Source organism: Corvus cornix, chromosome 2 (assembly GCF_000738735.6).
Source record: "Corvus cornix cornix isolate S_Up_H32 chromosome 2, ASM73873v5, whole genome shotgun sequence".
NCBI lineage: Eukaryota > Metazoa > Chordata > Aves > Passeriformes > Corvidae > Corvus > Corvus cornix.
The window spans coordinates 122,452,632-122,475,286 of NC_046333.1; positions in this window are offsets into that span (position 1 = coordinate 122,452,632).

A 22,655-nucleotide genomic window follows, 5' to 3' on the forward strand; every position below is an offset into this window, starting at 1 on the left:
CGTTGCAGGTGCAAACACTGTTTCCACTTACAGTAAAATGAAAAAAAAAGTGCCTTTTCATTGTGTTTCCTCATACACAACTCCACAATGCAAGAAAAATACAGTTAGAAACCTCACATCGTTACACATGGAATTATCTCCAGAACTGCAGTTGTTTTATTGAACTTGACAGGTAGTGAAGAGGGATTTTGTTGGTAAAAACATATCCATAATAACATGTATTGCTCCTGCTATCAAGTATGGTTACAGCTGCTGCTTGAAAATTCATAAACACTGCAGTGTTTGAATGAAGAACTGTAGGGCAAGGAAATAACAAATCACTAGAAAATATTTTAAAATGTGATTGTGGCAGCTCAAAAAGAAGAATTTTTGGACTCGTATAAAAGGCAGACCAGACACTACTTTTTAAAAGATAAATTTATTATGAGGTCAGTGATTTAACAGGAGATAAAAAGAACTATAAAAGATGTAAGTAAAGGCAAAATGGAAAGACCATCCTACCTGCTCTCTTATTTAATATTTGGTTTTACCAATTTATGTAATCTGATGGAAGATTTAACAAGATCTGTGAATGTTCCAGGTCATCATGCTTAAAATGGAATCACTAGAGGGATGTTTGCTCCACTAGAACATGATTTTGAAATCGAGGTATCTTACATGAGCCATAATGGATAATTTTAATGTCACCTGTAGTATAGCTTGAAGCATCAATGTTCTTACACCCTTCATCCCTTTCCTCCTGTGACACAAGTCACATTTGTGTCTCACATGTTTGACTAAACCATTCCCATCTAACGAGGCATAAAGCTTCCCGGAAACAGACAGTCCCTTACTTCCTTTACTACCCTATTTACAGTAGTTAATTGCACTTCTTCAAAAGGAAGACCTGAATCTCTGTATTTGAAGTGTGTTTTAGATTATAATCTTCCACATTTAAATAGGCTCAGCTGTGCTTGTGATCACTTCAAACCCACTCAGCTGAATAAGCATGAAACCACACAGATGCTTGTCCTTAAAAACAATGTCTTCCATGTCCAGGTCAAGCTCTGATATCCACAGAGATGGATGAGGAGCTGCAAAAATAGTTAATGAATACACTGTGTTGACATGACCGTTGGGATGACTGTTGGGCTGTTTGTTTAGTTAAACACTGGGCTGTAAGAAAAGCAAATGAAGAAAAAAATTGCCAGAGATAAGCCATATCTTAGTAAACATTTAAAGACAGTTACACAACCAAGAGAGAAGAGTGCTTGACCTCCCTCTTAACTCCTTCTAAGGAAAGAAAGCCCAGAAACTGAAAAGAGTCTGGACTTAGAAGGTATCTCACTTGATCTACAGAATAGATAAGTCTTGGGAAGAGAGGAGAACCAGGCCATGACATAAGCATCTGTTCCTGTATTTGTTTTTTTAAAGCCCATTTTATGCTTTGTATATGAAAACAAGCCAATGGACATCAGAGAACTGAGGCTGTATTAGGTCATTCTCTTGTCCTGAACAATGGTCTCAAGCAAATATCTAGGAAAAAAAGATAAGATTAGAGGAATGATACAATGAAAATTGCTCTGAGAAAAGTCCCAGCTTTTCCCAGCCCTTTACAAGGGCTTGTAGCACAGGGACTTCCTGGGGCAGAAATGGTTTCTGTGTATTTAATACCCCTTGTGAATTTCTTGTCAAGGTACATGTCAGTGTCTTCTTATACCTGTGCACAGTTCTGGCTGTCACTATCCTGTGTCAAGGAGTTTTGTAACTTACACATTTTGTGCTTAACTTTTTTTTTGTTGTTTTTGTTTTGGATCTTCCACTTGATGGCTTTAAGGCCCTTCACACTTGCTAGGGAAAAAGCAGTGAAAAAATACTTCAACATCTGTTGACAGCAACTTCATATACTGAAAATTACTTCAAACAAGTATTTCTGTCCTTTTGAGGGATTCCAGGCTCCAAGCAGTTACCCAGCCAAAAGACAGAGCTGCAAGTTTTATATCAAGTGAGTTCTTACAGGTAGGTCTTAATTGATATATACATAAGAATGGAGTATGGGGCTACTCATCAAAAATCTGCAAATTCCTTTTCCAGGAGCAGTAAAAACCTGGGACATGGTACATAAAGAGATATGCCCTGAGAGACCCTGAAGAGACAGAAGCTTTGAGGACCATTCTTCTAAGAAACATTTGGATTGGAGAAAGCTGAAAATGGGTTCTTTAATGAGCCTCTATTTTGAAATCATCACTTGTAGATAAAAACAAAATCCACATTAATATTGGCAATAGAGAAAGAATTCTCATTATTTATCATTTCTATTAATAAAGTACAATTTAAAACTGGTCTCTGCTATGAGTTGAAGTCAATGTTTTATGCTATCAGTGACTGATAAAAAAAATGGACTGCTTTCCTTCGTTTGACATGCCTCCTAAGTCATAGGTAGGCAGCCAGCAGCTCTTGGTTATGTGAGTATAATTTTCCAAAACTCAGTGAAGTTAGCCGAAACTTCCACTAGGAAAACTGAATTGGTATGGCCAGTTGAATTCACTCACATTTTTTTTATTTAGTGTCAAGGCATTACCTCACCTTACTATTTCATCAGAGACAGGATTTTCTAAGAGCTCTTTTCAAACTGTAGAATCATTTAACAGGCTGATTAATCAGGTGTTCAGACAGTAGCTACAATTTCTGTTCTCAGTAAAGATCTGACATCCCTTTACACCAGTTTGAGACTAAATTCTCTCTAATCCCACCTGCAGCTGCCAGCTGAAGCAATCAAGTCCTATGTTGTCTATAAGGAAATGGTTCCTCCTTTATATGGTGGGTGATAGCTTAAGTCCTTGCAAACAAACCCATGCATATTCTACTTTTCCACGACAGCTTGAACAAGTTAATGTAACTATAATAATTTCACTGAATTGTATTTATCCATGCCTGAATGTTAACATTATAACTAACAAATAACTAGCAAAATCCAAGATATACTTTATGATAAAGTGCAACTTCCTCCATCCTTTGGAAAATACACTAGTGTGGCATGACACTGTTTTGTCAGCATGTATTGCCTATATCCCATTTTCTGCCAGTGTTTATGAATGGAATGACATTTGGATTTTAAGTAGAAATTTAAGAATGTATACCCTATTGCTTATTGCTGAGATGCACTCCCACTGTATTCTGGCATCAGAAAAAATAATCGTGGTGCTGTAGTAATTATTTCTGCCATGGCATGTGAGAATAACGTTAGTTTATGCTTCAAGCTTTTCTCCCTTTCTCAAATGGATGATATGGATATTTTATTTTATTTTCCTTGTTGACATATCTTATTTAAAGGAAAAGAAAGATATAATTCTTGTTCTTTTCCAATACCGAGGTCAATTTATTTGCACTTGATTTTCGTTAGTCAACTTGATAGCAAGTAACACCAACAGTTGGCAATAAAGTGAGTACTTCTATTTCTTTGGAGATAGTAGATGTTAGACTTGACCGTGCATGAGACTAAGGCTCATTAATGATCAGATCTTGCTGTTAAATTGAAAAATTACTTCACTTGTACTTTCTGTACCTTTTGTGGGGATATGTAAATTTATAAGCAATATATCAATATCAATCAAAAGTCTAAGGTGACATAGGAAAAAGCCACTTTGGTATTGATGTGAGTGACTGCAAAGAATTCTTTAAACTTTTTTCTTCAATTTTTTCCCTTTTAGTCTGAAGAATACTTTGTCTTCCTCTGATCAACCAAAGAATGAGGCAAACAAGTGAGACTGCAAGCGGTGCATTTCTTTTAAGAATGCTTTTTAAGAAATCCTTTTCTCAAGCTGGGCGTTGACTGTTTATGAGTTGAAACCAGTGTGTGATTAAATGAAAGTATCATGTTAGGAACGAAATAGTCTTGTTAAATGCTGCAAGGTCAGGATCAGACATTTAAAAAGAGATATTTTTCCCAAAATTGTCACAATCTCACTGGATTTCCTTTCAAGCTGCACATATCCCATGGATAGTAAATGTTTTCTGTCTTCACTTACGCATCTTTAAGATGTTTGTTCCCCCACAGAAGGGTAAAGCTTAAGTAATGCTCTAAGGTCTGAGATCCTGACCTGAAAGATGCCACAAGAAGCTATAAAATACTTATCTTTGCTGTGCAATCTTTGTCAGTTTAGATCATGTTTTTGAATTGAAGTTATCCTCAATGAAACCTAGTTTTGGTTTAGAAAAACATGTGATTTCAGAGCAAAGAGCAGGAACATGTCAAAAGCAGTCAAGTTCTCTGATACTTATCAACAGCTACACTTTCTTGGAGAGAAACATGATAAATGAAAATTCTGCACTGCCTTCCAGGAAGGGTTCAGCTCCTCTGAAGAGGAACTTAAATTCAGAAAGAATCACTGATGAGCCAAGGGAAACATCTGTGGTTAGTTAACATGGTACGGATTAAACAGAGTAATTGCAAGATGATGATAGTGCAACTAAATTATTTCAAACCAGCATTTTAATTAAATTCCTTACAGCGAAAGACTTGCAACTTCATAATCTTGCAGCATGTAAAGAAACAATGGAGAAGAAGAAAGAAAAAACAGATGAGGGGTTTTCTCAGTTAATTTCTTAAATCATTGTTGACATGTTTACAGTTTGTACCTACATGCATACTGACTAGGGGACTGTGTGCTAGAAGGACCAATATGTAACTCAGCCTTTTTTGCACCCAGGCCATTATAATCCTGTCTAATGGCTCATTGTTTGTTTTGTTTAAAATACGTATCTATTGCACAAAAGGCTTATTTTACCCCTGAGAAAACTATTCTTTTTTTCTCTATTTTGCTGGTGTTGCAACTAGTTCAGCATCCTTAATCTGAGATGAATCTCCTTGGGATGCTGCTGGACAAAAACTTAATGTTCTGAATGCACTTCTTTGCTTGTAGTACTCTTGCTTTACATATACATCAAGATTTTCTCTGTTTTTCCTTGCCATTTATAATCTTCTTTTCCTATATCCTTTGAGTTCAGTAATCACTATTTTCTGGGGTTTTTTCAACCAGCTGAGTGATGGTCATATCCTAGAGCTTCCAGGACTCAAGATGGATAAGAGTTACAGCGCTTGCTTATTGCATCAGCTGAACGGCAGTGCCCGTTTTGGGGAGTGTTCCCAGCCCATTGCAAATGAAAACTGAAAAATGCCCTCAAACTGTGATGAAGATCTGCTCAGCTGGTCAGAGCATGGTTCTAGTAGTGCCAAGGTTGTGGGCTCAATTCCTGTATTCACTTAAGAGATGATCCTTGTGGGTCCCTTCCAACTCAGAACATTTTGTGATTCTGTAAAAGATGTTCAAATGAACACAATTAACTACTGCGAGACAGAGTTTGAAAATTGTTCCTGACCTGTTCCTGAAGCTCATCTGAGGCACTGTATTTCACTGAAATGTTGTAACTGAACCTGATGTTGGAGTCTTATGATAAAGAAAGTGAGAGTTGGATGGAGTAAGAACAGTCCAGCTGTTTCCCCAACAAGCTTTCTTGCTTGTCAAACGGGAGTACCTAATACGATGAGAGGTGAGCTGAGGACGTTTTTGACTAGTGCATTTTTAAATCCACACAGTGTTTGCATCAGAATTCCCACTTATTTATCCTTTTCAGAATATCTCAAAACTTCTGTTATTTTCTTCCCATTTAATGAAATGTTCTGCATTACTGCATCTCCCTTTGTGTCCTGTCCTCTGATGAAACTACCATGCTGGCGATGGCAGATTTTCTCAACAGATCATCAATAACAGATTGCACTCTCCCAGGAGGAAATGCAATTTGGATGTACCGTCACTGAACTTACATCAGTCTTTTTGTGGTTTGTGCATGTGAATGCTACTAAAGAACATGGTTTTACAGGGCACATATAAACACTCATTTGAACTCACCCATAACATGGCTGTTGTCTGTTTTCTGATGATCATGCTTATAGACAGCTGAAGATGGTTCTTTATTTGTTCGTGCATAGCATTAACTTGTTGTTTGATATTTTATAGTAATCGGCTTATTTGTTAACACCTTTGAATTTAATTCTTTTGTATGTTGATGGTTAATTCAAGTTGCTGCCTGTTCTCTGATACACCTGTTTATTTTGTATCCTAAGATCAAAGGCAGCATGAATATGGATACAATGAATGTAATGCACAATTTCGTTATCTGAAAAATTAGTAAAGTGACTGCACGGAGTTGTAGAGGCTAGAATCTTTAATTTGATGAAGAAGGAAGGGCAATACAAATATACGCCCGTCTCTTTCTATCCAGAGGCATACAACTATAAACAATAAAACCTTTCTGTTGGCCCTGTACGCATCCTTTAAACATTGCAGGGCCCTGAGCAGGCAGTTCAAGGTTAGCATGACAAGTGACATATAAATAGCCTGAAATATGGCATTTAGCTGTTTTGTGGTGAGATACCTTGGCTTGCTTAGACAGTATGTTTAAGAAAGTTGAAAAACAGTAAAAATTTTAATCCTTCCCTACAAATCAGTCTGCTATAAATTGATTTGTCTAATGCCCCTCTATTAAGGTAAAATTTTCAAAAAAGGCAATAATTTGTCATCAGTCCTGGCTAACTGGCAAGATCCCAGGTGACAGAAAATTAGCAAATGTAATGCTCATCTACAAGAAGAGCTGGAATGAAGATCCAGAGCACTGTCAGTCTGACCTTAGCACCAAGGAAGGTCACAGAACAAATTGTCTTGAGTGTCATCACATGGGACGTACAGAACAAGGGGATTGGGACCAGTCAGCCTGGGTTTATGAAAGGCAGGTCCTACTTGACAAACCTGATGTGCTTCTATGACAAGTGAGTGAAGGAGAGGCTGTGGGTGTTGTTCTGCTGGACTTTAGGATAGCGTTTGACATCATCTTCCAGAACATTCTCCTGGAGAAAGTGGCTGCTCATGGCTTGGGAAGGTGCACTGTTTGCTGGGTAAAAAACTGGCTGGATGTCTGGGTCCAGAGGGTGGTGGTGAATGGAGTTAATATCCACTTGAATTTTGCTGGGAATGAGGATCTGCTGGAGGGTCAGAGGGGTCTAGGTGAGCTGGATCAATGCACCGAGGGCAATTGTAAGAGGTTCAACAAGGTTAAGGGCTGTGTTCTGCACTTGGGTTACAACAACCCCAGGCAGTGCTACAGGCTGGGGACAGAGTGGCTGAAAAGCTGCCCTGAGGAAAAGGACCTGGGGGTGCTGCAACAGCAGCTGAACATGAGCCAGCTGTGCCCAGGTGGCAAAGAAGGCCAAAGGCATCCTGGACTGTGTCAGAAATAGTGTGGCCAGCAGGAGCAGGCAGTGGCCATTCTGCTGTGCACAGCCCTGGTGAGGCCACACCTCAAGAACTGCGTTCAGTTCTGGGCCCTGCACTACAAAAGAGACATTGAGGTGCTGGAGCTTGTCCAGAGAAGGGAAACAGAGCTGGTGAAGGGTCTGAAGCACAAGTCTTACAAGGAGTGGCTGAGGGAACTGGGATTGTTTAGTCTGGAGAAAAGGAGGCTCAGGAGAGACCTATCACTCTCTACAACTGCCTGAAAGGAGGTTGTAACCAGGTGGGGATCCCCAGTAACGAGTGATAGGATCGGAAGAAATGATGTCAAGTCGTGCCAGGGGAGGTTTAGACAGGGTACTAGGTTATTAACCAAAATGGTTGTCAAACATTGGAACATGTTGTCCAGGGATGTGGAGGCTGAGCAAGGTTCTTACGTAGCCTCTGTGACTCTCACTTTCTTTATCATAAGATTCCAATTCCCAGCTTAGAGTGCAAATTTAAATAAATATTAAGATGCCTAAGATTTCTTTTTATTCCAACATCTAAATGATTTATTTCACTTTGGTTTTTTTTTTTGAAGCTCATCATGTGGAAAATAATTGCAGATTGAGTGAAGTAAACTGCAATTTGTGCCAAAGAGAATAGAAAACCAAGCAATGCTGATAATCCTGGCCAGGCCAGAATAGCCCTTGGCACTTGATGGTTGAATTTAATTCAGCAAACCCATTATTCAACTTTCATTAACCCACAATGAGAGCAGAGTTTGCAGGGGCCATTGGCATTTTTCTATTATTTTATTAAATTGATAGGTTCTGGTGAATGAGAAGTGCCTGGTATTTTTGCTGTTGCATTTGTTGCACTACTTCTGGTTTAATGTAGTTGTACTAAACACTATCAAGAGCTATTTTGACTCTAAGACAAATGACTTCTTTAATTTCATATTTGCTCCTGTACTTGCATATGAAGTCTCTTGTGTTCTGCTCCCTACAGTTGTTGAGAACTAAGATCAGATGAGAGCAGTCGGAAGTGCTTGGAGCAATCTGGAAGAAGCAGGAGAAGATCCTGGAAGTCAATAGGGGTTTTTTAAGCTTTGTTGAACCTCTCCTTCTTTCTATCCCATCAGCATTCCTTTCTCTTCTAATCTAAAAGTCAAAGCACTGAGAGTAAAGGCTCTGAAGGCAAGTATGGCCTAATACCACAAACACAAATGTTTATTGCCATTTGAAATCCTGTCGCATAACAGAGCTTGAAATTTTATTCTTGAAAAGAATGGGGACCTGTTTTTCTACTCAAGACTAAGAACGAGTTCATGTACACTCCTGAGAGAGCTCTCCTTTCCCCAGCTGAGTCCAACTCAGACTTGTTCAGCTGGAGATCACGATTAGCTCACAGGTGGAGTACTTTAGAGTGATCTCTCACATTGCAAGTCCCATCCTGGACATTCAATGTATTCCTGATTCTTTCTTTATTTCTTTAAACAGGTAATTTCAAACCACTGTGCTTTACCAATGTCTAGTAATGTCCAATTTTATGAAAATGTGAATTTCCTAAAAAAAAAAAAAAAAGGTAATGTTTCCTAAGCTGCTTATAACTGAATGCATACAACAGGCATCCTTTAATTTCTCCACTACAGCATGCTGACTTGCCAGGCAATGCTGATGGAGTAATTATTCTTCTTGGGTGGTTCAAGTTCAAAACTGGCTTTAAGTTTTATAGTACCACCTGAGGCATGCAGTAATGATACCGATATGCACTGTCTGGACTATATTATTCCCCGATTGCTGTATTTTTGCTTTATGCCTGGGGAATCAACAGATGAGAATTCGTTTCAAAGTTCTAACCCATTCTGAGATGTTTCTTTATATTATTTTAAATTTTGTAGGTAATGAAATCCTTGGTCTTACTACTGAGAACACTTTAGTTATGCAAAATATTTAATTTTTATTCTTAGTTCTTGCAAGGACTAGTAATATTCAGATAGCATGCAATAGCAGCAGCAGTCATTTGGGAGTAGAAACCTCAAAATGGCACTTGGAAAAAGACCCCAAAATTAAATATAGATTGATAAGTTATTTTTTGAGCATTGATTGTATCTGAAGGAACAAGGTGATGTTTTCAAATTTAATTGAAACTCTGAGATAGCCAATCTGAGAATAGACAAATTAGATTTATTATGATGATGATGCTAGTATTCTACAGTCTATTGAAATCAGTACTTTTATGAGTTTAATGTGGATTTAATGAAGAAGAGGCTGTTGGAATTCACATTATGTTTTCACCATGTGAGGTATGCCTGTACAGCCCTGTATATGAGCAGTCATCTCTGGAGAGACCTGTGTGGAGGCAGGGCTGATAGGATCATACTGCACTGCCTACAGACAATGCCAAATAAGATGAAGCAGCATAGGAGAATGCTGTGGTATTCCTGGAGAGGGGAAGAGACTAGGAAAAAACAGCAAAACCACCTGGGAGAGATTATAAGAAGGGGAAAACTGCTTGTTTAGCTTGGAGGTCTGTCTAGATGTGAATCTCATTTTATTTTAAAGATATGATTTCAGATGGAAACTTTGAATGTGGACTGTTGATTTTGTGCTGAGGGCTTGGTTGAAAGTGTTATTCATAAAACTGGAAGAATGTCATTATCCAATGAATGGCTGTTACAGAGCAACAAACTTTTACACGGAAGCTTGGGTGAGGAGGAACTCAGGCAAAACATATAGTGAAAGGATCAGAAGGATATATGAAAAGGAAGTTTCTCACCTGAAGAAGGGTCTAAAAACCTGGACAAAGATAAGAGAGGCAGGCATTATTAAAATCTTGTTCAGATATTTGTCTCTGAAGGCTGCAAGAGTAAAATTGGAACTGTTAAATTTGGGGGGGGGGGGGGGGGGGAACTTTTACAAGGCAGAATGGTGAACTGCTGAGTTTCTTCCATAGTCTTCTTGTTAACATTTGAGTTCTTTTCCCCTAATACAGTCTAACAGAATTGAAAGATATTTGGCTGAAAATTGAAAATAATGATAAATGTCTCTCTCCACTTCCCCTGATGTTTTTGGTAAAATTCTATTTATATGAAAGATCTGAAATGAATTCAGGATTTGCTGATGTCAGCTTCCATGTTTAATGCTGAGCTAAAACTTTATAAGCTAAATGTTATAAATGTTATATATAAAAATAGGCGTAGAGATGCAATTGTTAACCTGTGGAAAAAATTCTCTAGAGGAAGTTCTAAGTCATGAATACCTTTTAGGAGCCTTTACATTGCAGTATATAGTATATATATCCACTGGCAGAGATAAGCTGGAGTAAAGTAGTTCCTTCTGTGAGCTGTGTCAATCTCACCCCAAGGTTTTCAAGACTACTTGTGGTAATTCTCTTGGCCTTAAAAGTTTGCTAGTAGCTACTTTCCTGCAAAATCATATCACCTGATGCAGTATTCTCTAAGGATGAATTTCTGGAGATTTTACATCTGAACATGAATTATTTCTTTCACTTTGCTGTAGAGCATCTCCCCAGAGGCTCTAACTGCTATTACGTTTTTATTTGCAGTACAAATGAGACAAAGTCTTTGTACAAAGAACCTCATAAAACATAGCAAAAAGAGAAAGAATCCTGGTTCTTTATCCTGAAAGGTCCTGGGAGCACCTCCAAAGAGAGTGAATTCCAAAGATGGGACTTTACACTCATGCATTGCACCTCATAATTTTCAGAACAACCAAACCAAGCCTCTATGTTAATCTGCTTACTTTCTTCAGGTGTTATGTCACTGAAACAGTCCAGTTGTCACTAATGTTTTGCAATATCTCTTCTGGGCACTCAACATCTGTTTTGGCCTACAAAATATCTGCTCATTTCCTGAAATGAAATACATCTATCAGACTCTTTTGGGTATGACAACATTAATATTACAGAGTCAAGCCTTTTGAAGCAGAAAAACAAATAAGCAAGCAAACCCCCATGAATTAAGACACTTTGTTCAGCCTTAATTTGTCTCTTGTGCATAGGCACAAAATAATCTTAATTGTCTGAACTCCCAGCCAGGAAGCCCCATCCTGATTCCACAGCAGCTTTCAGCTCTCTTCTGACAAAGTACTGGAGAGGAAGCACAGGGCAGTTGTATGATCACTAGAAAATCTAGTGGCTATTGCAAATTACAGTATTATCAACATCAGAAGAATAAACCAGTGATAATCATGAGGGACAGCACGGAGGGCAAATACAACCCTCACAATCATAGCAGTTTGTGCTCACAGTTATGGCCAACCTGAGCCTTTGCTTTTTGGGGAGTGCTGGCTTTGAGCCTGTCTTGGAGCTCCCTCTGGTGCTTCACTGCTCCAGTGCAACGAAGAATTAAAGTCATGACTGATGTCCACAAGAAATGGCTGTTTTGGAATGAGTCTCCGTAAAGAGAGGTAATTACAACAAAAAGTCTTTGCATCCTCAGATTTAAATGATTATACCTGAAGGAGGGTCGATTTAGATTAGATGCACAGAAGAAATTTTTACAATGAGGCTGGTGTAACACCGGAACAGGTTGCCCAGAGAGATGGTGGATGTCCCACCCTGGAAATGTTCAAGGTTAGGTTGGACGGTGCTCTGAGCAACATGATCTAGTTGAAGATGTAACTACTTTTTGCAGGGCTAAATGACATTTTAAGATTCCTTCCAACACAAGCTATTCTAAGATTCCGTGATTCTATGATTCTATGATTTCTTACATTAAAAAAATTACAATTTTAAAAAAAAGTATTTTTGCATTTGCTTAACAACCATTTGTTATTTTCAGGTAAAAAACTGAAACATTTCAATCTCAAATTGTAGTATTAGAAACTGAAGCTGTAATAAACCAATATCTCACAGTTATGATGCTGAAGACATACATTCATCTTTTCAGCTATGTTTAGTTTTGGGCCCCTCAAGACAAGAAAGACTTTGAGGTGCTGGAGTGTATCTAGAGAAGGGCAATGAAGCTGGTGAAGAGTCTGGACCACAACTGTCATGAGGAGTGGCTGAGGGAGCCTGAGTGGTTTAGCCTGGAGAAAGGGAGTCTCAGGGAGGACCTTATTGCTCTTTACAACTGCCTGGAAGGAGGCTGTAGCAATGTGAGAGTTGGTCTCTTTTCCCAAGTAACTAGTGTTAGGACAAGAGGAAATGGCCTCAGGTGGAGCTTTAGATTGGATATTAGGAAATAATTCTCTATGGAAAGGGTGGTTAAGTATTGGAGCAGGCTGTCCTGCGAGGTGATTGAGTCACTCTCCTAGGACACATTTAAAAGAAGTGTAGATGTGGCACTTAGGGACATGCTTTAGTGGTGGACTCAGCAGTATTGGATTAACAGTTGGATCCAATGATCTCAGAGATCTTTTCCAACCTAAACGATTCTGTGACTAATATAAGAAATATTTAAAATAAATTACTGGAGTTGCTTTGCTCCGATTTCATGGTTTCTTCTCTTTGTACTCTTTTTGGACTTCATTGATTTCACAAAACTGCTGAACACTACAAGGCTCTTTTTGATATTAATGGCTATGGAGTGAGTGCAAAACTGTCTTCTGTAAGTAGAACACATTGTAGAAAGTTCAAGAAGGCTAACAAAGATATTTCTTAGTGCACTAATCTGAGCTCAATTAGTCTCCACTTAGTGATTAAGAGGACTTTGATTTCTCTTCATGAAGCATAATTTTCATTCAATCAATGTTGCGAATCGTTTGGCCTCATTGACAGACAAGACAGTTTTTATGAACACTGCCACAGCTTGCTTACTCTTTGCTTTTTGTCTTTTTGAAACTGTCCAGTTTTTCCAGTGTGATGTTAAATAAAGAGAAATAATTTGCAATAATTACAGCCAAATATGCTTCTATTTGATAGATGAAAAGAGAATTTTGCTGCTTCTTATGGGACACATTATGTTGGTATCTGTTGATACAAATCAGTGGGATCATGTATTATGAACTGACATTTGGAGCAAATCTAATTTGTACATATTTGTTGTTTTCTTTTCTTTCTTTTTTTTTTTTTGGCAGCATTAAAACATAAAGTATCTGTTGGTTTGTTGGTTTAGATGTTGGCTACACGTTAGTGATAGTTGGAATATTGAAAACCTCTTGCCAAGGTAAATAGTTTTCATCAAAGTGAACTGTTATCCAAGAATCTGAACCAGCAAATTCTTTCTGCTAACATTCTAGAATTCCTGGGGAAGAACAGTGAAACCTGCATGCAGAAGGAAACAAAAGAAAAAGAAAAAAAAGAGTGAGAATGATGCTTTTGGCAATTCAGCTTGCATTTTATTATTCTCTTGTCAGCTTGAACCTGTAGATATTTCTGTCAGTGTGCCCATTTGGGCACCCCATTCAGCCTGTCAAGTCCTCTGAACTTCAAAAACAGCTTTCAGAGTGCCAACCATATGTTTGGATCCCACCTGCAAAAATTCAGTTAAATGAGCAATGGTCTCTTGAGAGAGAACTGTCTGCAACATGATTTATTTTGAATACTAAGCCAAATGCAGTGTAACTCTATTGTATTGGCAATGCAATCTTATCCTATAATATTAAGTATACAGGAGAAAATCTTGCTGTAAGTCACATTATTATTGAGGAAACAATACGTTTTTGATAATATTGAATTTTAACGAAGTAGCCATATAAAATCTTTCCTACTTTATATTGGCATGTGCCAAACCAGTGTACTGAATTTATCACAAGAGACACGGTAGCTTCTGTGTCCTGCCTCCCATGCTCATTCTACTCTATCAGAATGGCTGTGAGAAGGACAAAACCATTTGTCTTTTCAGTCATTTTGCCTGGTCTTCATTGCTGAGACATAAATCTGCTTATCCCCTCAGAGAGGCTTGTAGCTGACTGAGCAGACAATATACAGTCTTTTATCAGAGCCACAACAGGACCTTTACTTGTAGGCTTCAGCTGCTGGTTGGAAGTAGGCTTCTGTTTTTCTGTCTTGCCAGCTGAACAGGGAAGTCACAGAATAGCAGAGGTGTTAAAAAGAACCCAAACAAAATTAAGTCCCCCAAACTCCTAAAACAGTTCTTACTAGAGAGGAAACACAGTTCCTACTAGAGAGGAAACACAGTTCCTACCAGAGAGAAGAAAAAGTAGCATGCCTTGAAATGAAGGCTGGCAGAAATCTTGAGCCCTGCTGCTAGAGCTGGAGGGGGTACAAGCCTGCTCTGGGAGGGAGGTAGGGAAGTTGGGGTTGAGTCTGAAGTTGGATGTTTCTGAGGAGTCTTAGCTTGGACTTGAGAAGTAAATGTTTTGCCCCTGTCAGAATAACAGTTTTATCCTGTAAGGTGCAGAACACAGATGCAGTATTTGAGAATGATCAGATTGCAAATCCATCCATGAGCTGGCCAGTCATTTTCTTTATGTGCAGGATTTTTTGCTTGTAACTTCCTTAGCAAATTTCTGTTTCACAGTTAGGTTTTGAAGTTGCTACAATAAAAGATGCTGATTAAGGCAAGTCTGACTTGCAGTAACTTTTCATGCTGACATTTGAATTATATTCAGTTAAGTTATATTCGTGAAATATTTTTCTTGTATCTTAGGTTTTATGCTGACCACGGGCAAACAAAAATTTTCCTGTTGTTTGTTCTGAACTGCTGTTTCACATTTTGTTTAGCTGTAAAGCAAATGTGGAACATGATAAAGTTCATTGTGGGGAGTTTTAAGAAAATAATTGAATAGTGCTCCCATTTGATGCCTACTGCATTCTTTCTTGGCTGTTGATTTCTGGTTCAAGCTCTTTTGAAAAGAAAGTCATCTGTCTTTAGCAGATGTGGCTGAAGAGTTAGAATTATAATTGAAATTGGACTGGCTTTACTGGACATGGTGGCAAAAAAGTAGTTGTACTTCAAGAAATTAATGGCATAATCTGTCACAGAATATGCTATTTTACCTTGCAACTTTTCCAGCTTGTTCTGCTAAAGCTTGTTCTCCTTCCTATTACCTGTAAGATTTCCCATTTTCTTTTCTCTTTTCACACAGTGGGGAGAAGTCATCATATTTGGTGTATGACTCCTCTGACCTATTTCAGATCTTTCTTTTAGGGTAAGAGGAACATGCTGGTGCTTCCAAATGCTTAAAGCCCTTGTACTTTCTTGAAAGTTAAAATAAATAATACAAATTTTTCTATAATGTACAAATTAGCAATACAAATACATACCCAAACACTTTTTAGTGCTTACTAAATTCAACTTCATCTGAAACTTTTATCTGGAAAAATATTTTATTTTAGGCTAAATATCAATATTTCAATTGTATGTCTTCATCTGATCCTTATTTCTTTTAGGTAGTTTGCATTTTTAAATACTGGAATGCAGTTTGTATAGTGACATTTGTTTAAGGAAAACTTTTCATCATTGTACACCACATATTTTCTGTCCAATTAATCAGAATTTAAAGAAGATACTTGAATTTTGCTTCTTTGGAATAGTTTTGCTTCCCATTGGTATTCCTAACCTTGCTTACAAATGTTATTTTTGTATAACAGGGCCTAGAACATGAGAATCCACCTCTCTTCTCGCTTTCTTAAACTTAAGCATGTGAAACTGCTCTTTCTGTTGCTTCTTTTCCTTCTGACTTTGTCAGTCTTGATGCTTGCCTGTTGCATAGTCTAAAATGCAGTGGAAGAATAGGGAAAAACTTCTTGTAAAAAATGTGCATGTAATCTGCTTTTCATCAAGATGTCATTATATATCAATGGCAATTGATTAATAACTGATGTTGGTTTTTTGTTTTGTTTTGGTGTGGTTTTTCTTCCAAAGTATTGATGGTGGTAATGGTAATTCCTGTGACAATGATGCGTAGAGAACACCTTGGGATGATATTACAGGTACTAGAGCTGATATCTCTAGTGCTCAGTCAGCAAGAAGGACTGGAGAAGAGATGCTGGAAGTTATTCTTTTCTTTAGCTGGGAAGTGAAGTAGTGGCACAAGGGACATTTGAACCTCTTATTGAGAGTGTCTCTGCAGCCAAGAAAGCCAACAACCCTGCCAACCTCAATGATTCTGTGATTCATTCAGATCATCTGTAACAGATAACTTTTTATATACTTCATATACCTTTAAGCACAGATGCAAACAATGGCAAACTTATACATCTATATATGAATGAAGAAATAATCAAACAGATGCATACAAGATGGTCAGATTTACTTCAGGAAATTATTTGTGAATAGGAGAAAAGCTATTATATCATAAAACATCCCCCCTCCCAGCCCACAGCTCCAAAAAGAAAGTATAATACTGACTCTTTCCACAGTGGCCTAGATGTCATATTTAAAAAGAAATTATCCAAAATAAGAATTTATAAATGAAATAAATGCTAAGGAAGACATTTAAGTGGGGTTAAAAGAGATAGTCAGTGGGGGTGGTTCAGTCCCTCAGACTAACAAACCATCAGCCACTTTTCTGTGTGGGTAAGATGCAAGGAAAGATAGTTTAAGTTAGTTAAGCCTTAGTCTGCTTATTCACAAAGTTGTTTATTGTTACCTATCCTAAAGTTTTGCTTCTGGGGTTTCCTTAATCTCTGTTTGTAAATATAATCCAGAATTAAACATTTGCACCTAATTTTCCCAGAGAATGCCTGAGGAAATTGATGGTGTATCTATAATCACAGCACGGGTGGATGGGGCTGTGTGAATGCTCACCATGTGGTCGCTGCAGCTGTGCATTTCATTTCCTGTAGCTGGCATTGGGATAGATTTTTATTCGCATAACGGATTTATATTGTGATAGATTTTTAATCCCATAATAGATTTATGTGTGGTGAAATGCCAGCTAATCATTAAGCACAGTATGTGCTTCCTTCTTGATTGCCAAGTAGTTCATTTCCTTTGAAACACACCCTCACCATGCATGTATTATTCATGCACAATTGTGCAGGAGAGAACAAGTCAAAATCTGGAAGTAAGAAGGAGCTTTAGCAAAGCTGAGCAAAAAGCCTTTCCATCTCTCTTGTAACTGTCCCCCTCTTTCTGGTCTAAGAAGTGTGGAAGTAGGGAGTTGCAGTAATGAAGATTATACCAAGGGTTCCTGTGAGCCAGTAATTGTCACTTGTTTCCAAGAAAACACGATCACATAAATCCTTCCAGGACCACAAGCAAGATAGGGGAATTTCCACAGAACTGGGAAATGAAAGAGCTTTGTCCACTTTGTGGGCTTTAAATCTGAAAAAATATTTTTGCTTCTTTCCACTCACCCTGATTTTAATGTGAGATTCTGTAGACAAAGGTGTATACAATCTATAGGAAACTTTTCTCTAAAGCAAATTAAGGCACCTTAAACCAGTTATCCCATGGCTTAAATGCCAAGGAACTAGAATTTCTGGAATGCAATGCTTCAATAAATAAATTCAGAAAACTGGAAATAATTTGAAGTGAGATATTTGAAATGTAACCATAGCTTCTGAGCAAAAGGTCAGCGAGGTGGTGAGAATTCTTCCCAAGCCCATGAAACTGCCCGATCTTATCCATAAAGCTGATCCTTCTTGCTTAGCGTATTAAATACCTTCAAACAAACCAGCGCTGTCAACCCAGATTGACCATGACCAAAAAGGATTGAACTCGGTTTTCAATTTAAGAAAAATTGGTAATGGGTGTGATAGGATATCCCCTCAGAGCCCTTCCCTGCAGCCTATTGCATCTGTTACAGCATTCAAGGCGAGGCTGTTCAGCCAAGGTGTCTGTGTGATAGCCCTGCTTGAGGGGATGCTTACAGCAGATGGTGTAATGGCATTTGCTAAATCGAGGGCTAAGCACTTTCTACTCTTTGACAAATGCTGTGAGAGTGCTATAAATAAATCTTTAAGTAGCAATAGCTTTGAGCTTTCCTTCTCATTTATCCATTTCTGATCTGTGCCCAGATATCTGTAGACCTGCTTTGTGTGTGTAAAACAAAGCCTCCTGAGACTCCTAAATGCTGCCCTTGGTCTTGGCCAAAACTGCCAGCTTTCTAATAATTCCTAATGAAAAGTCAGTTAATTACTGAGTTCTATTAAATTTCAGTTGCATCTGGTCAAAACATTAGAAACGGACACATAAGGAAGATGGCAGAAAGTAGACTTGGAAAGAGGGACAAAATACAACATTTAAAATCATCATTCTGAAATATATGTAAAGTTCAGTTGAATCTCACATTCATTTTTAGGAAGCCAGTTGCTTGCCAGTTTCTTCCTTGTCTTTCACTGTTTAAAATTCTTATGAACTAAAAATACCTGTCTCCACATTAAAATACTTCCTGTGTTAGAAGAGAGCTAAAGGGACTTTAACAGAAATACCTGGAAATAATACAACATCTCTTGAAATCTATTTGAGCTAGCCCATCTGCAGTTGGATGCAATGTGCTGCTTTATGGATGCCAAAAATAGACAAAAATTCTCAACATAAACCAGAGGTGAGTGCCAGTATTCCAAAATGAAGCAAGATGCATGAAACATTTAATTACCATTTTTTGAGACACAGTGTGACAGGCGGCTCTCATTTCAAACAAATGAGGATAGGCAAACAAAAGAGGTTCAGTTTCATTCTGTAAAGCCAAAATATTTACAAGTAAATGCTCAGCCACTGTGAAATGTGGAGCCCATAATGATTTCAGTATCTGTCTGCTTTGTAGCAACCGTTTCCCTTAAGAAATTCTAGATTGGAAAACTGAATGTTTATGGGAAAATATCAGATACACCAAAGGCTTATATCGCATAAATTCATCCTGTGTGGTAGGTCATTTGCTGGAACAGAAAGTGGGTGAAGAAGGCATCAAGCCTGAGAAAATCACAGGAAGAAAATGGATCAATGACCTGTCTGTCTAACAATTACAGTGTGGGCTCTTTTGCCCTTAACACAGTAGGAGATCTGGCCCAATATCAGCGGATACTGATCTGAATGGGCCTTCACCATGATCCATTGTGCTCTCTGTTAGATTTACCAGTACAGACAAAATCTCTCAGTGCTACTGAGCTTTAATTTACAGATCTCCTGGTGTCAGACAGCATGGAAAAAGAAGGAAATGTCTCCATGGCTACACTTGCTCTGTTGCTAATTTTTTGTTTGGATTTTGAAGTAGCAGAGACAAATTTTGGATCAGTCCTAAACCCCTGCTCACATCATTGGGATCACAATCAGCTCCTGACAAGTAATGGAGCTGAAGTGCTGCAAAGGTGATGTGCAGCTGCATGTCTTGATCAGCAGATTGAGCAGCTTGGCTGGACCTGAGAAAGAAGATGAAGGCTGGAGACCCAAGCAAGTGCTGAATGATGGAGGACTGTTTGAGGAAGGATTAGAATCTTGAACTTTCTCCATGATCCTAAAAGCCAAACAGCAAACAGGCAATCCTTAAGCTAGAGAAGGAAAACCTGACAACAAGCAGTGTCTAAAGCGCGTTTAAGATCTTGAAACCCCACCTTCTCAATGCACAATAGAATGTGTGAAAAAATGTGAAATAGACAGCAAGTGCCAAGTAAATTCACCAAAGAATGAAAAATTAAATAAATAGTTTAGTTAACAAAATAAGTTAAAATATGTAGAAGCAGTTATTTTATTCTGAAAGGAAGGGACAAAGTACTGAAAAGTAAAGTGAGGTAAGTCTAGATTGGATCACTACTAGTGAGGAACTAGGGCTAAGAGAATGGGAGAAAGGCATGGAAAATATAAGGATTAATGGTGTTGAGTGACTATGTCACAGAGCAGTTCCACCAATGAACATTTTTGCTCATTTGTGGATAGCCTTGGGAAGAGAAACTGTTCATCCCCAGGATTAGGGAACATAAGCATTTTAGAGCAGGATGCTTTATATATCCTTGTTGGTTTTATCAACTCTAACTTCATTGAGTAAGAAGGCTCCATGGGGCAAAGTTAAATTTTCAAGACTCTTGCAGCTCTCCAAAACAATATTCTACTCCCAGTCTGGAAAAATATTTGGGCTAAGTTTGTTACCCAGTCAGAATCATCTAGGGCTATTAATGTTGTCTGGCACTCAGATGTTGGTTTAGGTCTCTGGTTTCTTCTATGTGTTATAATTTGCCCATTTTGTGAAGATGTCCCAGACAGTTTAGGGATTCTCAATGGTTGTAGATAACTATTTAGGCAAAATTGAGCTGTTCCTCTTTTACATCCATTTTGGTCTCTCTGTGGCATTCTCCCCCATGTTTAGCAACAGTGCCTGAATTGCAGATCTCATTTCCCCCACCTCTCAATCTTATAGTACATTCCTAAAAGTTGTCTTATTTTTACTTCTTTTAAAGTTGTTTTTTCTATACTGCTGCACTTGGAAATCCTCTCATTCTACAGAGATCAGCACGTTCATCATCAGTGTCCAACCATGAATGTGCTTCTTCCACAGAGTCCAGAGGTGAAGGTGCCCCTAAGTAACCAGTCCCTAACCCAGCATGGTGCTGAGGTGGTTTGTGGCACCCTGTTTCTACTCTCTCCTGAAACAAACCGTGGCAATTGTATGGGTTTGGATACTGCTCAACAAGCAGTGCTGTTAAATGGGTTCTCAAGAAGTAAAGCAACTTCCAGAAGATTATGGAAACTCCCTTATCAGCAGTAAAGGATGATGTTAAATCATGCACAGGCATACATAAAAAGAAACCCCAGAGATTAGGTTTTTTTCAGAGTTTTAAAGATTTTATATTTGAGTTTTCCCTGAAGAGAATTATACCACTTTGTTTATACACACTCACATATATATACATGCATACATGCATACATACATACATATCTATACTAGAAGGACTTAGATACATTTTTATTGAAACAGTGTCCTAATACCTTGCCAGTCATTAGTACAGCCTCTTAAATTTTAACCCAAAAAGCAACATGTAATAATTGCACATCTTCTGTATGGTTGTACTCTGAGTTTCTAAGGAGATCCTACAGAAATAAGTCATCCATGTAGGTCATCCCTGCAATGTCTGAATCTTTTCTTTACATTTAGCTTATGATTACAGCCTGAATTTTTTAGACAGTTTGCTATCATTTCTGGATAGGACTGAATCAGGCCATTAATGTATTTGCTCTGTACTGGACAAAATTCACACAGGATATGGTAGTAGCCATATTTGTCACGGAATCTTTTAATATTTCAAAGTGAATTTAAGATGGGAAAGGAAGCTTACCAAATGCTCTTTAAATATATACAATTTGATGGTCAAGTGGTAAGGGAAGGTCAGCCTGAGGAGTGGACAACACTTTCCCAGATTCTTGTTAGCTTCCCCTTATTTATAAAATCATCTTATGGAAAAAAAAATCCATGTTTTTAATATTGTACGCAGAGGACACCGCTTGCACTGGTGTAGTGCAGCAGTTATTTTATCTAAATAATAGATATTACTGGGAAGTTACCACTTCTAGAATAATCCAAACAACCTCTTGCAAGTTAAGAATTTTCCCCAGAATTTTACTTTCTGTCATTTGCCAAGCTAATAAAATGACAGCTTGAGGAGACTGTCAACTTGCCATACATATTCCTAGCTATGTCCTGCATATTTAATTTATTTCTACATTTCAGAATGAAAAACAGGCCAATAAATCATTCTAATGTACACAGATGTGGCTAAGATTACGTCCTGTTCTCTACTATTTCTTTGCATGCTCTGATCTGGATTTATCTTGACTGGATTTTTTACTTATTTCAAGTGATTTAGGGGAAATTCCATGCCTTCACATATGTTTGCATGGTTCCTAGAACAACAGAACTTTAAACATGAGTAGAGCCCTAGGGCATTTTTCCTGACTAAATATGGACTTTTATGGTCAAACTAATGTACTTTGGAAAAGTGGGTAGACAACTACATTATATCTTACTGAAGAAGGGGTTAACATTTGGGGTGCTAATTTAAAAAAAAAAAACTAAAATAAACAAACACCTCTTCTCCCCCTGAAAAAATCAGCATGAATATACCAAAAAGAGGATTTTTCTCTGTGTAAGCAAATCCCTTGGAAGCAATTCTGCCTGGATAGTTCTGTGGAGAAATTAGGTCACATTTGGCTAACATCACTTTATTGTCAGGGTAACCTGCTCCTTTGGCCCCTCTTGCTTGCTGTGTGTGTCTGTGTATGGGTTTGTGCGTGTATGTGTTTGTCTGCATTTTTCCACAAAGGCTCACTAACAGCCTGTGTTGAGAATCCTGCAAAGGAGTTGATTTTTATTTTTTCTCTTCCAGTATCACTGCAGGTGCTTTAGAAAGACATGGGCCAGAAGGTTACTGAAGGCTTCTTTGATCTAGGCATTCATTTTGGTTTCTTTTTCAAGGAAACCTATTTTCAGTATAAAAGACTGAGAAGTGCTAGGCTGTTTTGCAGACTGTGAAGTCTGCGCTGTAGAAAACAGCCTTCCAATAATAATAACTGTACAAAGTCATTTCAAAGTAACCTCCTAT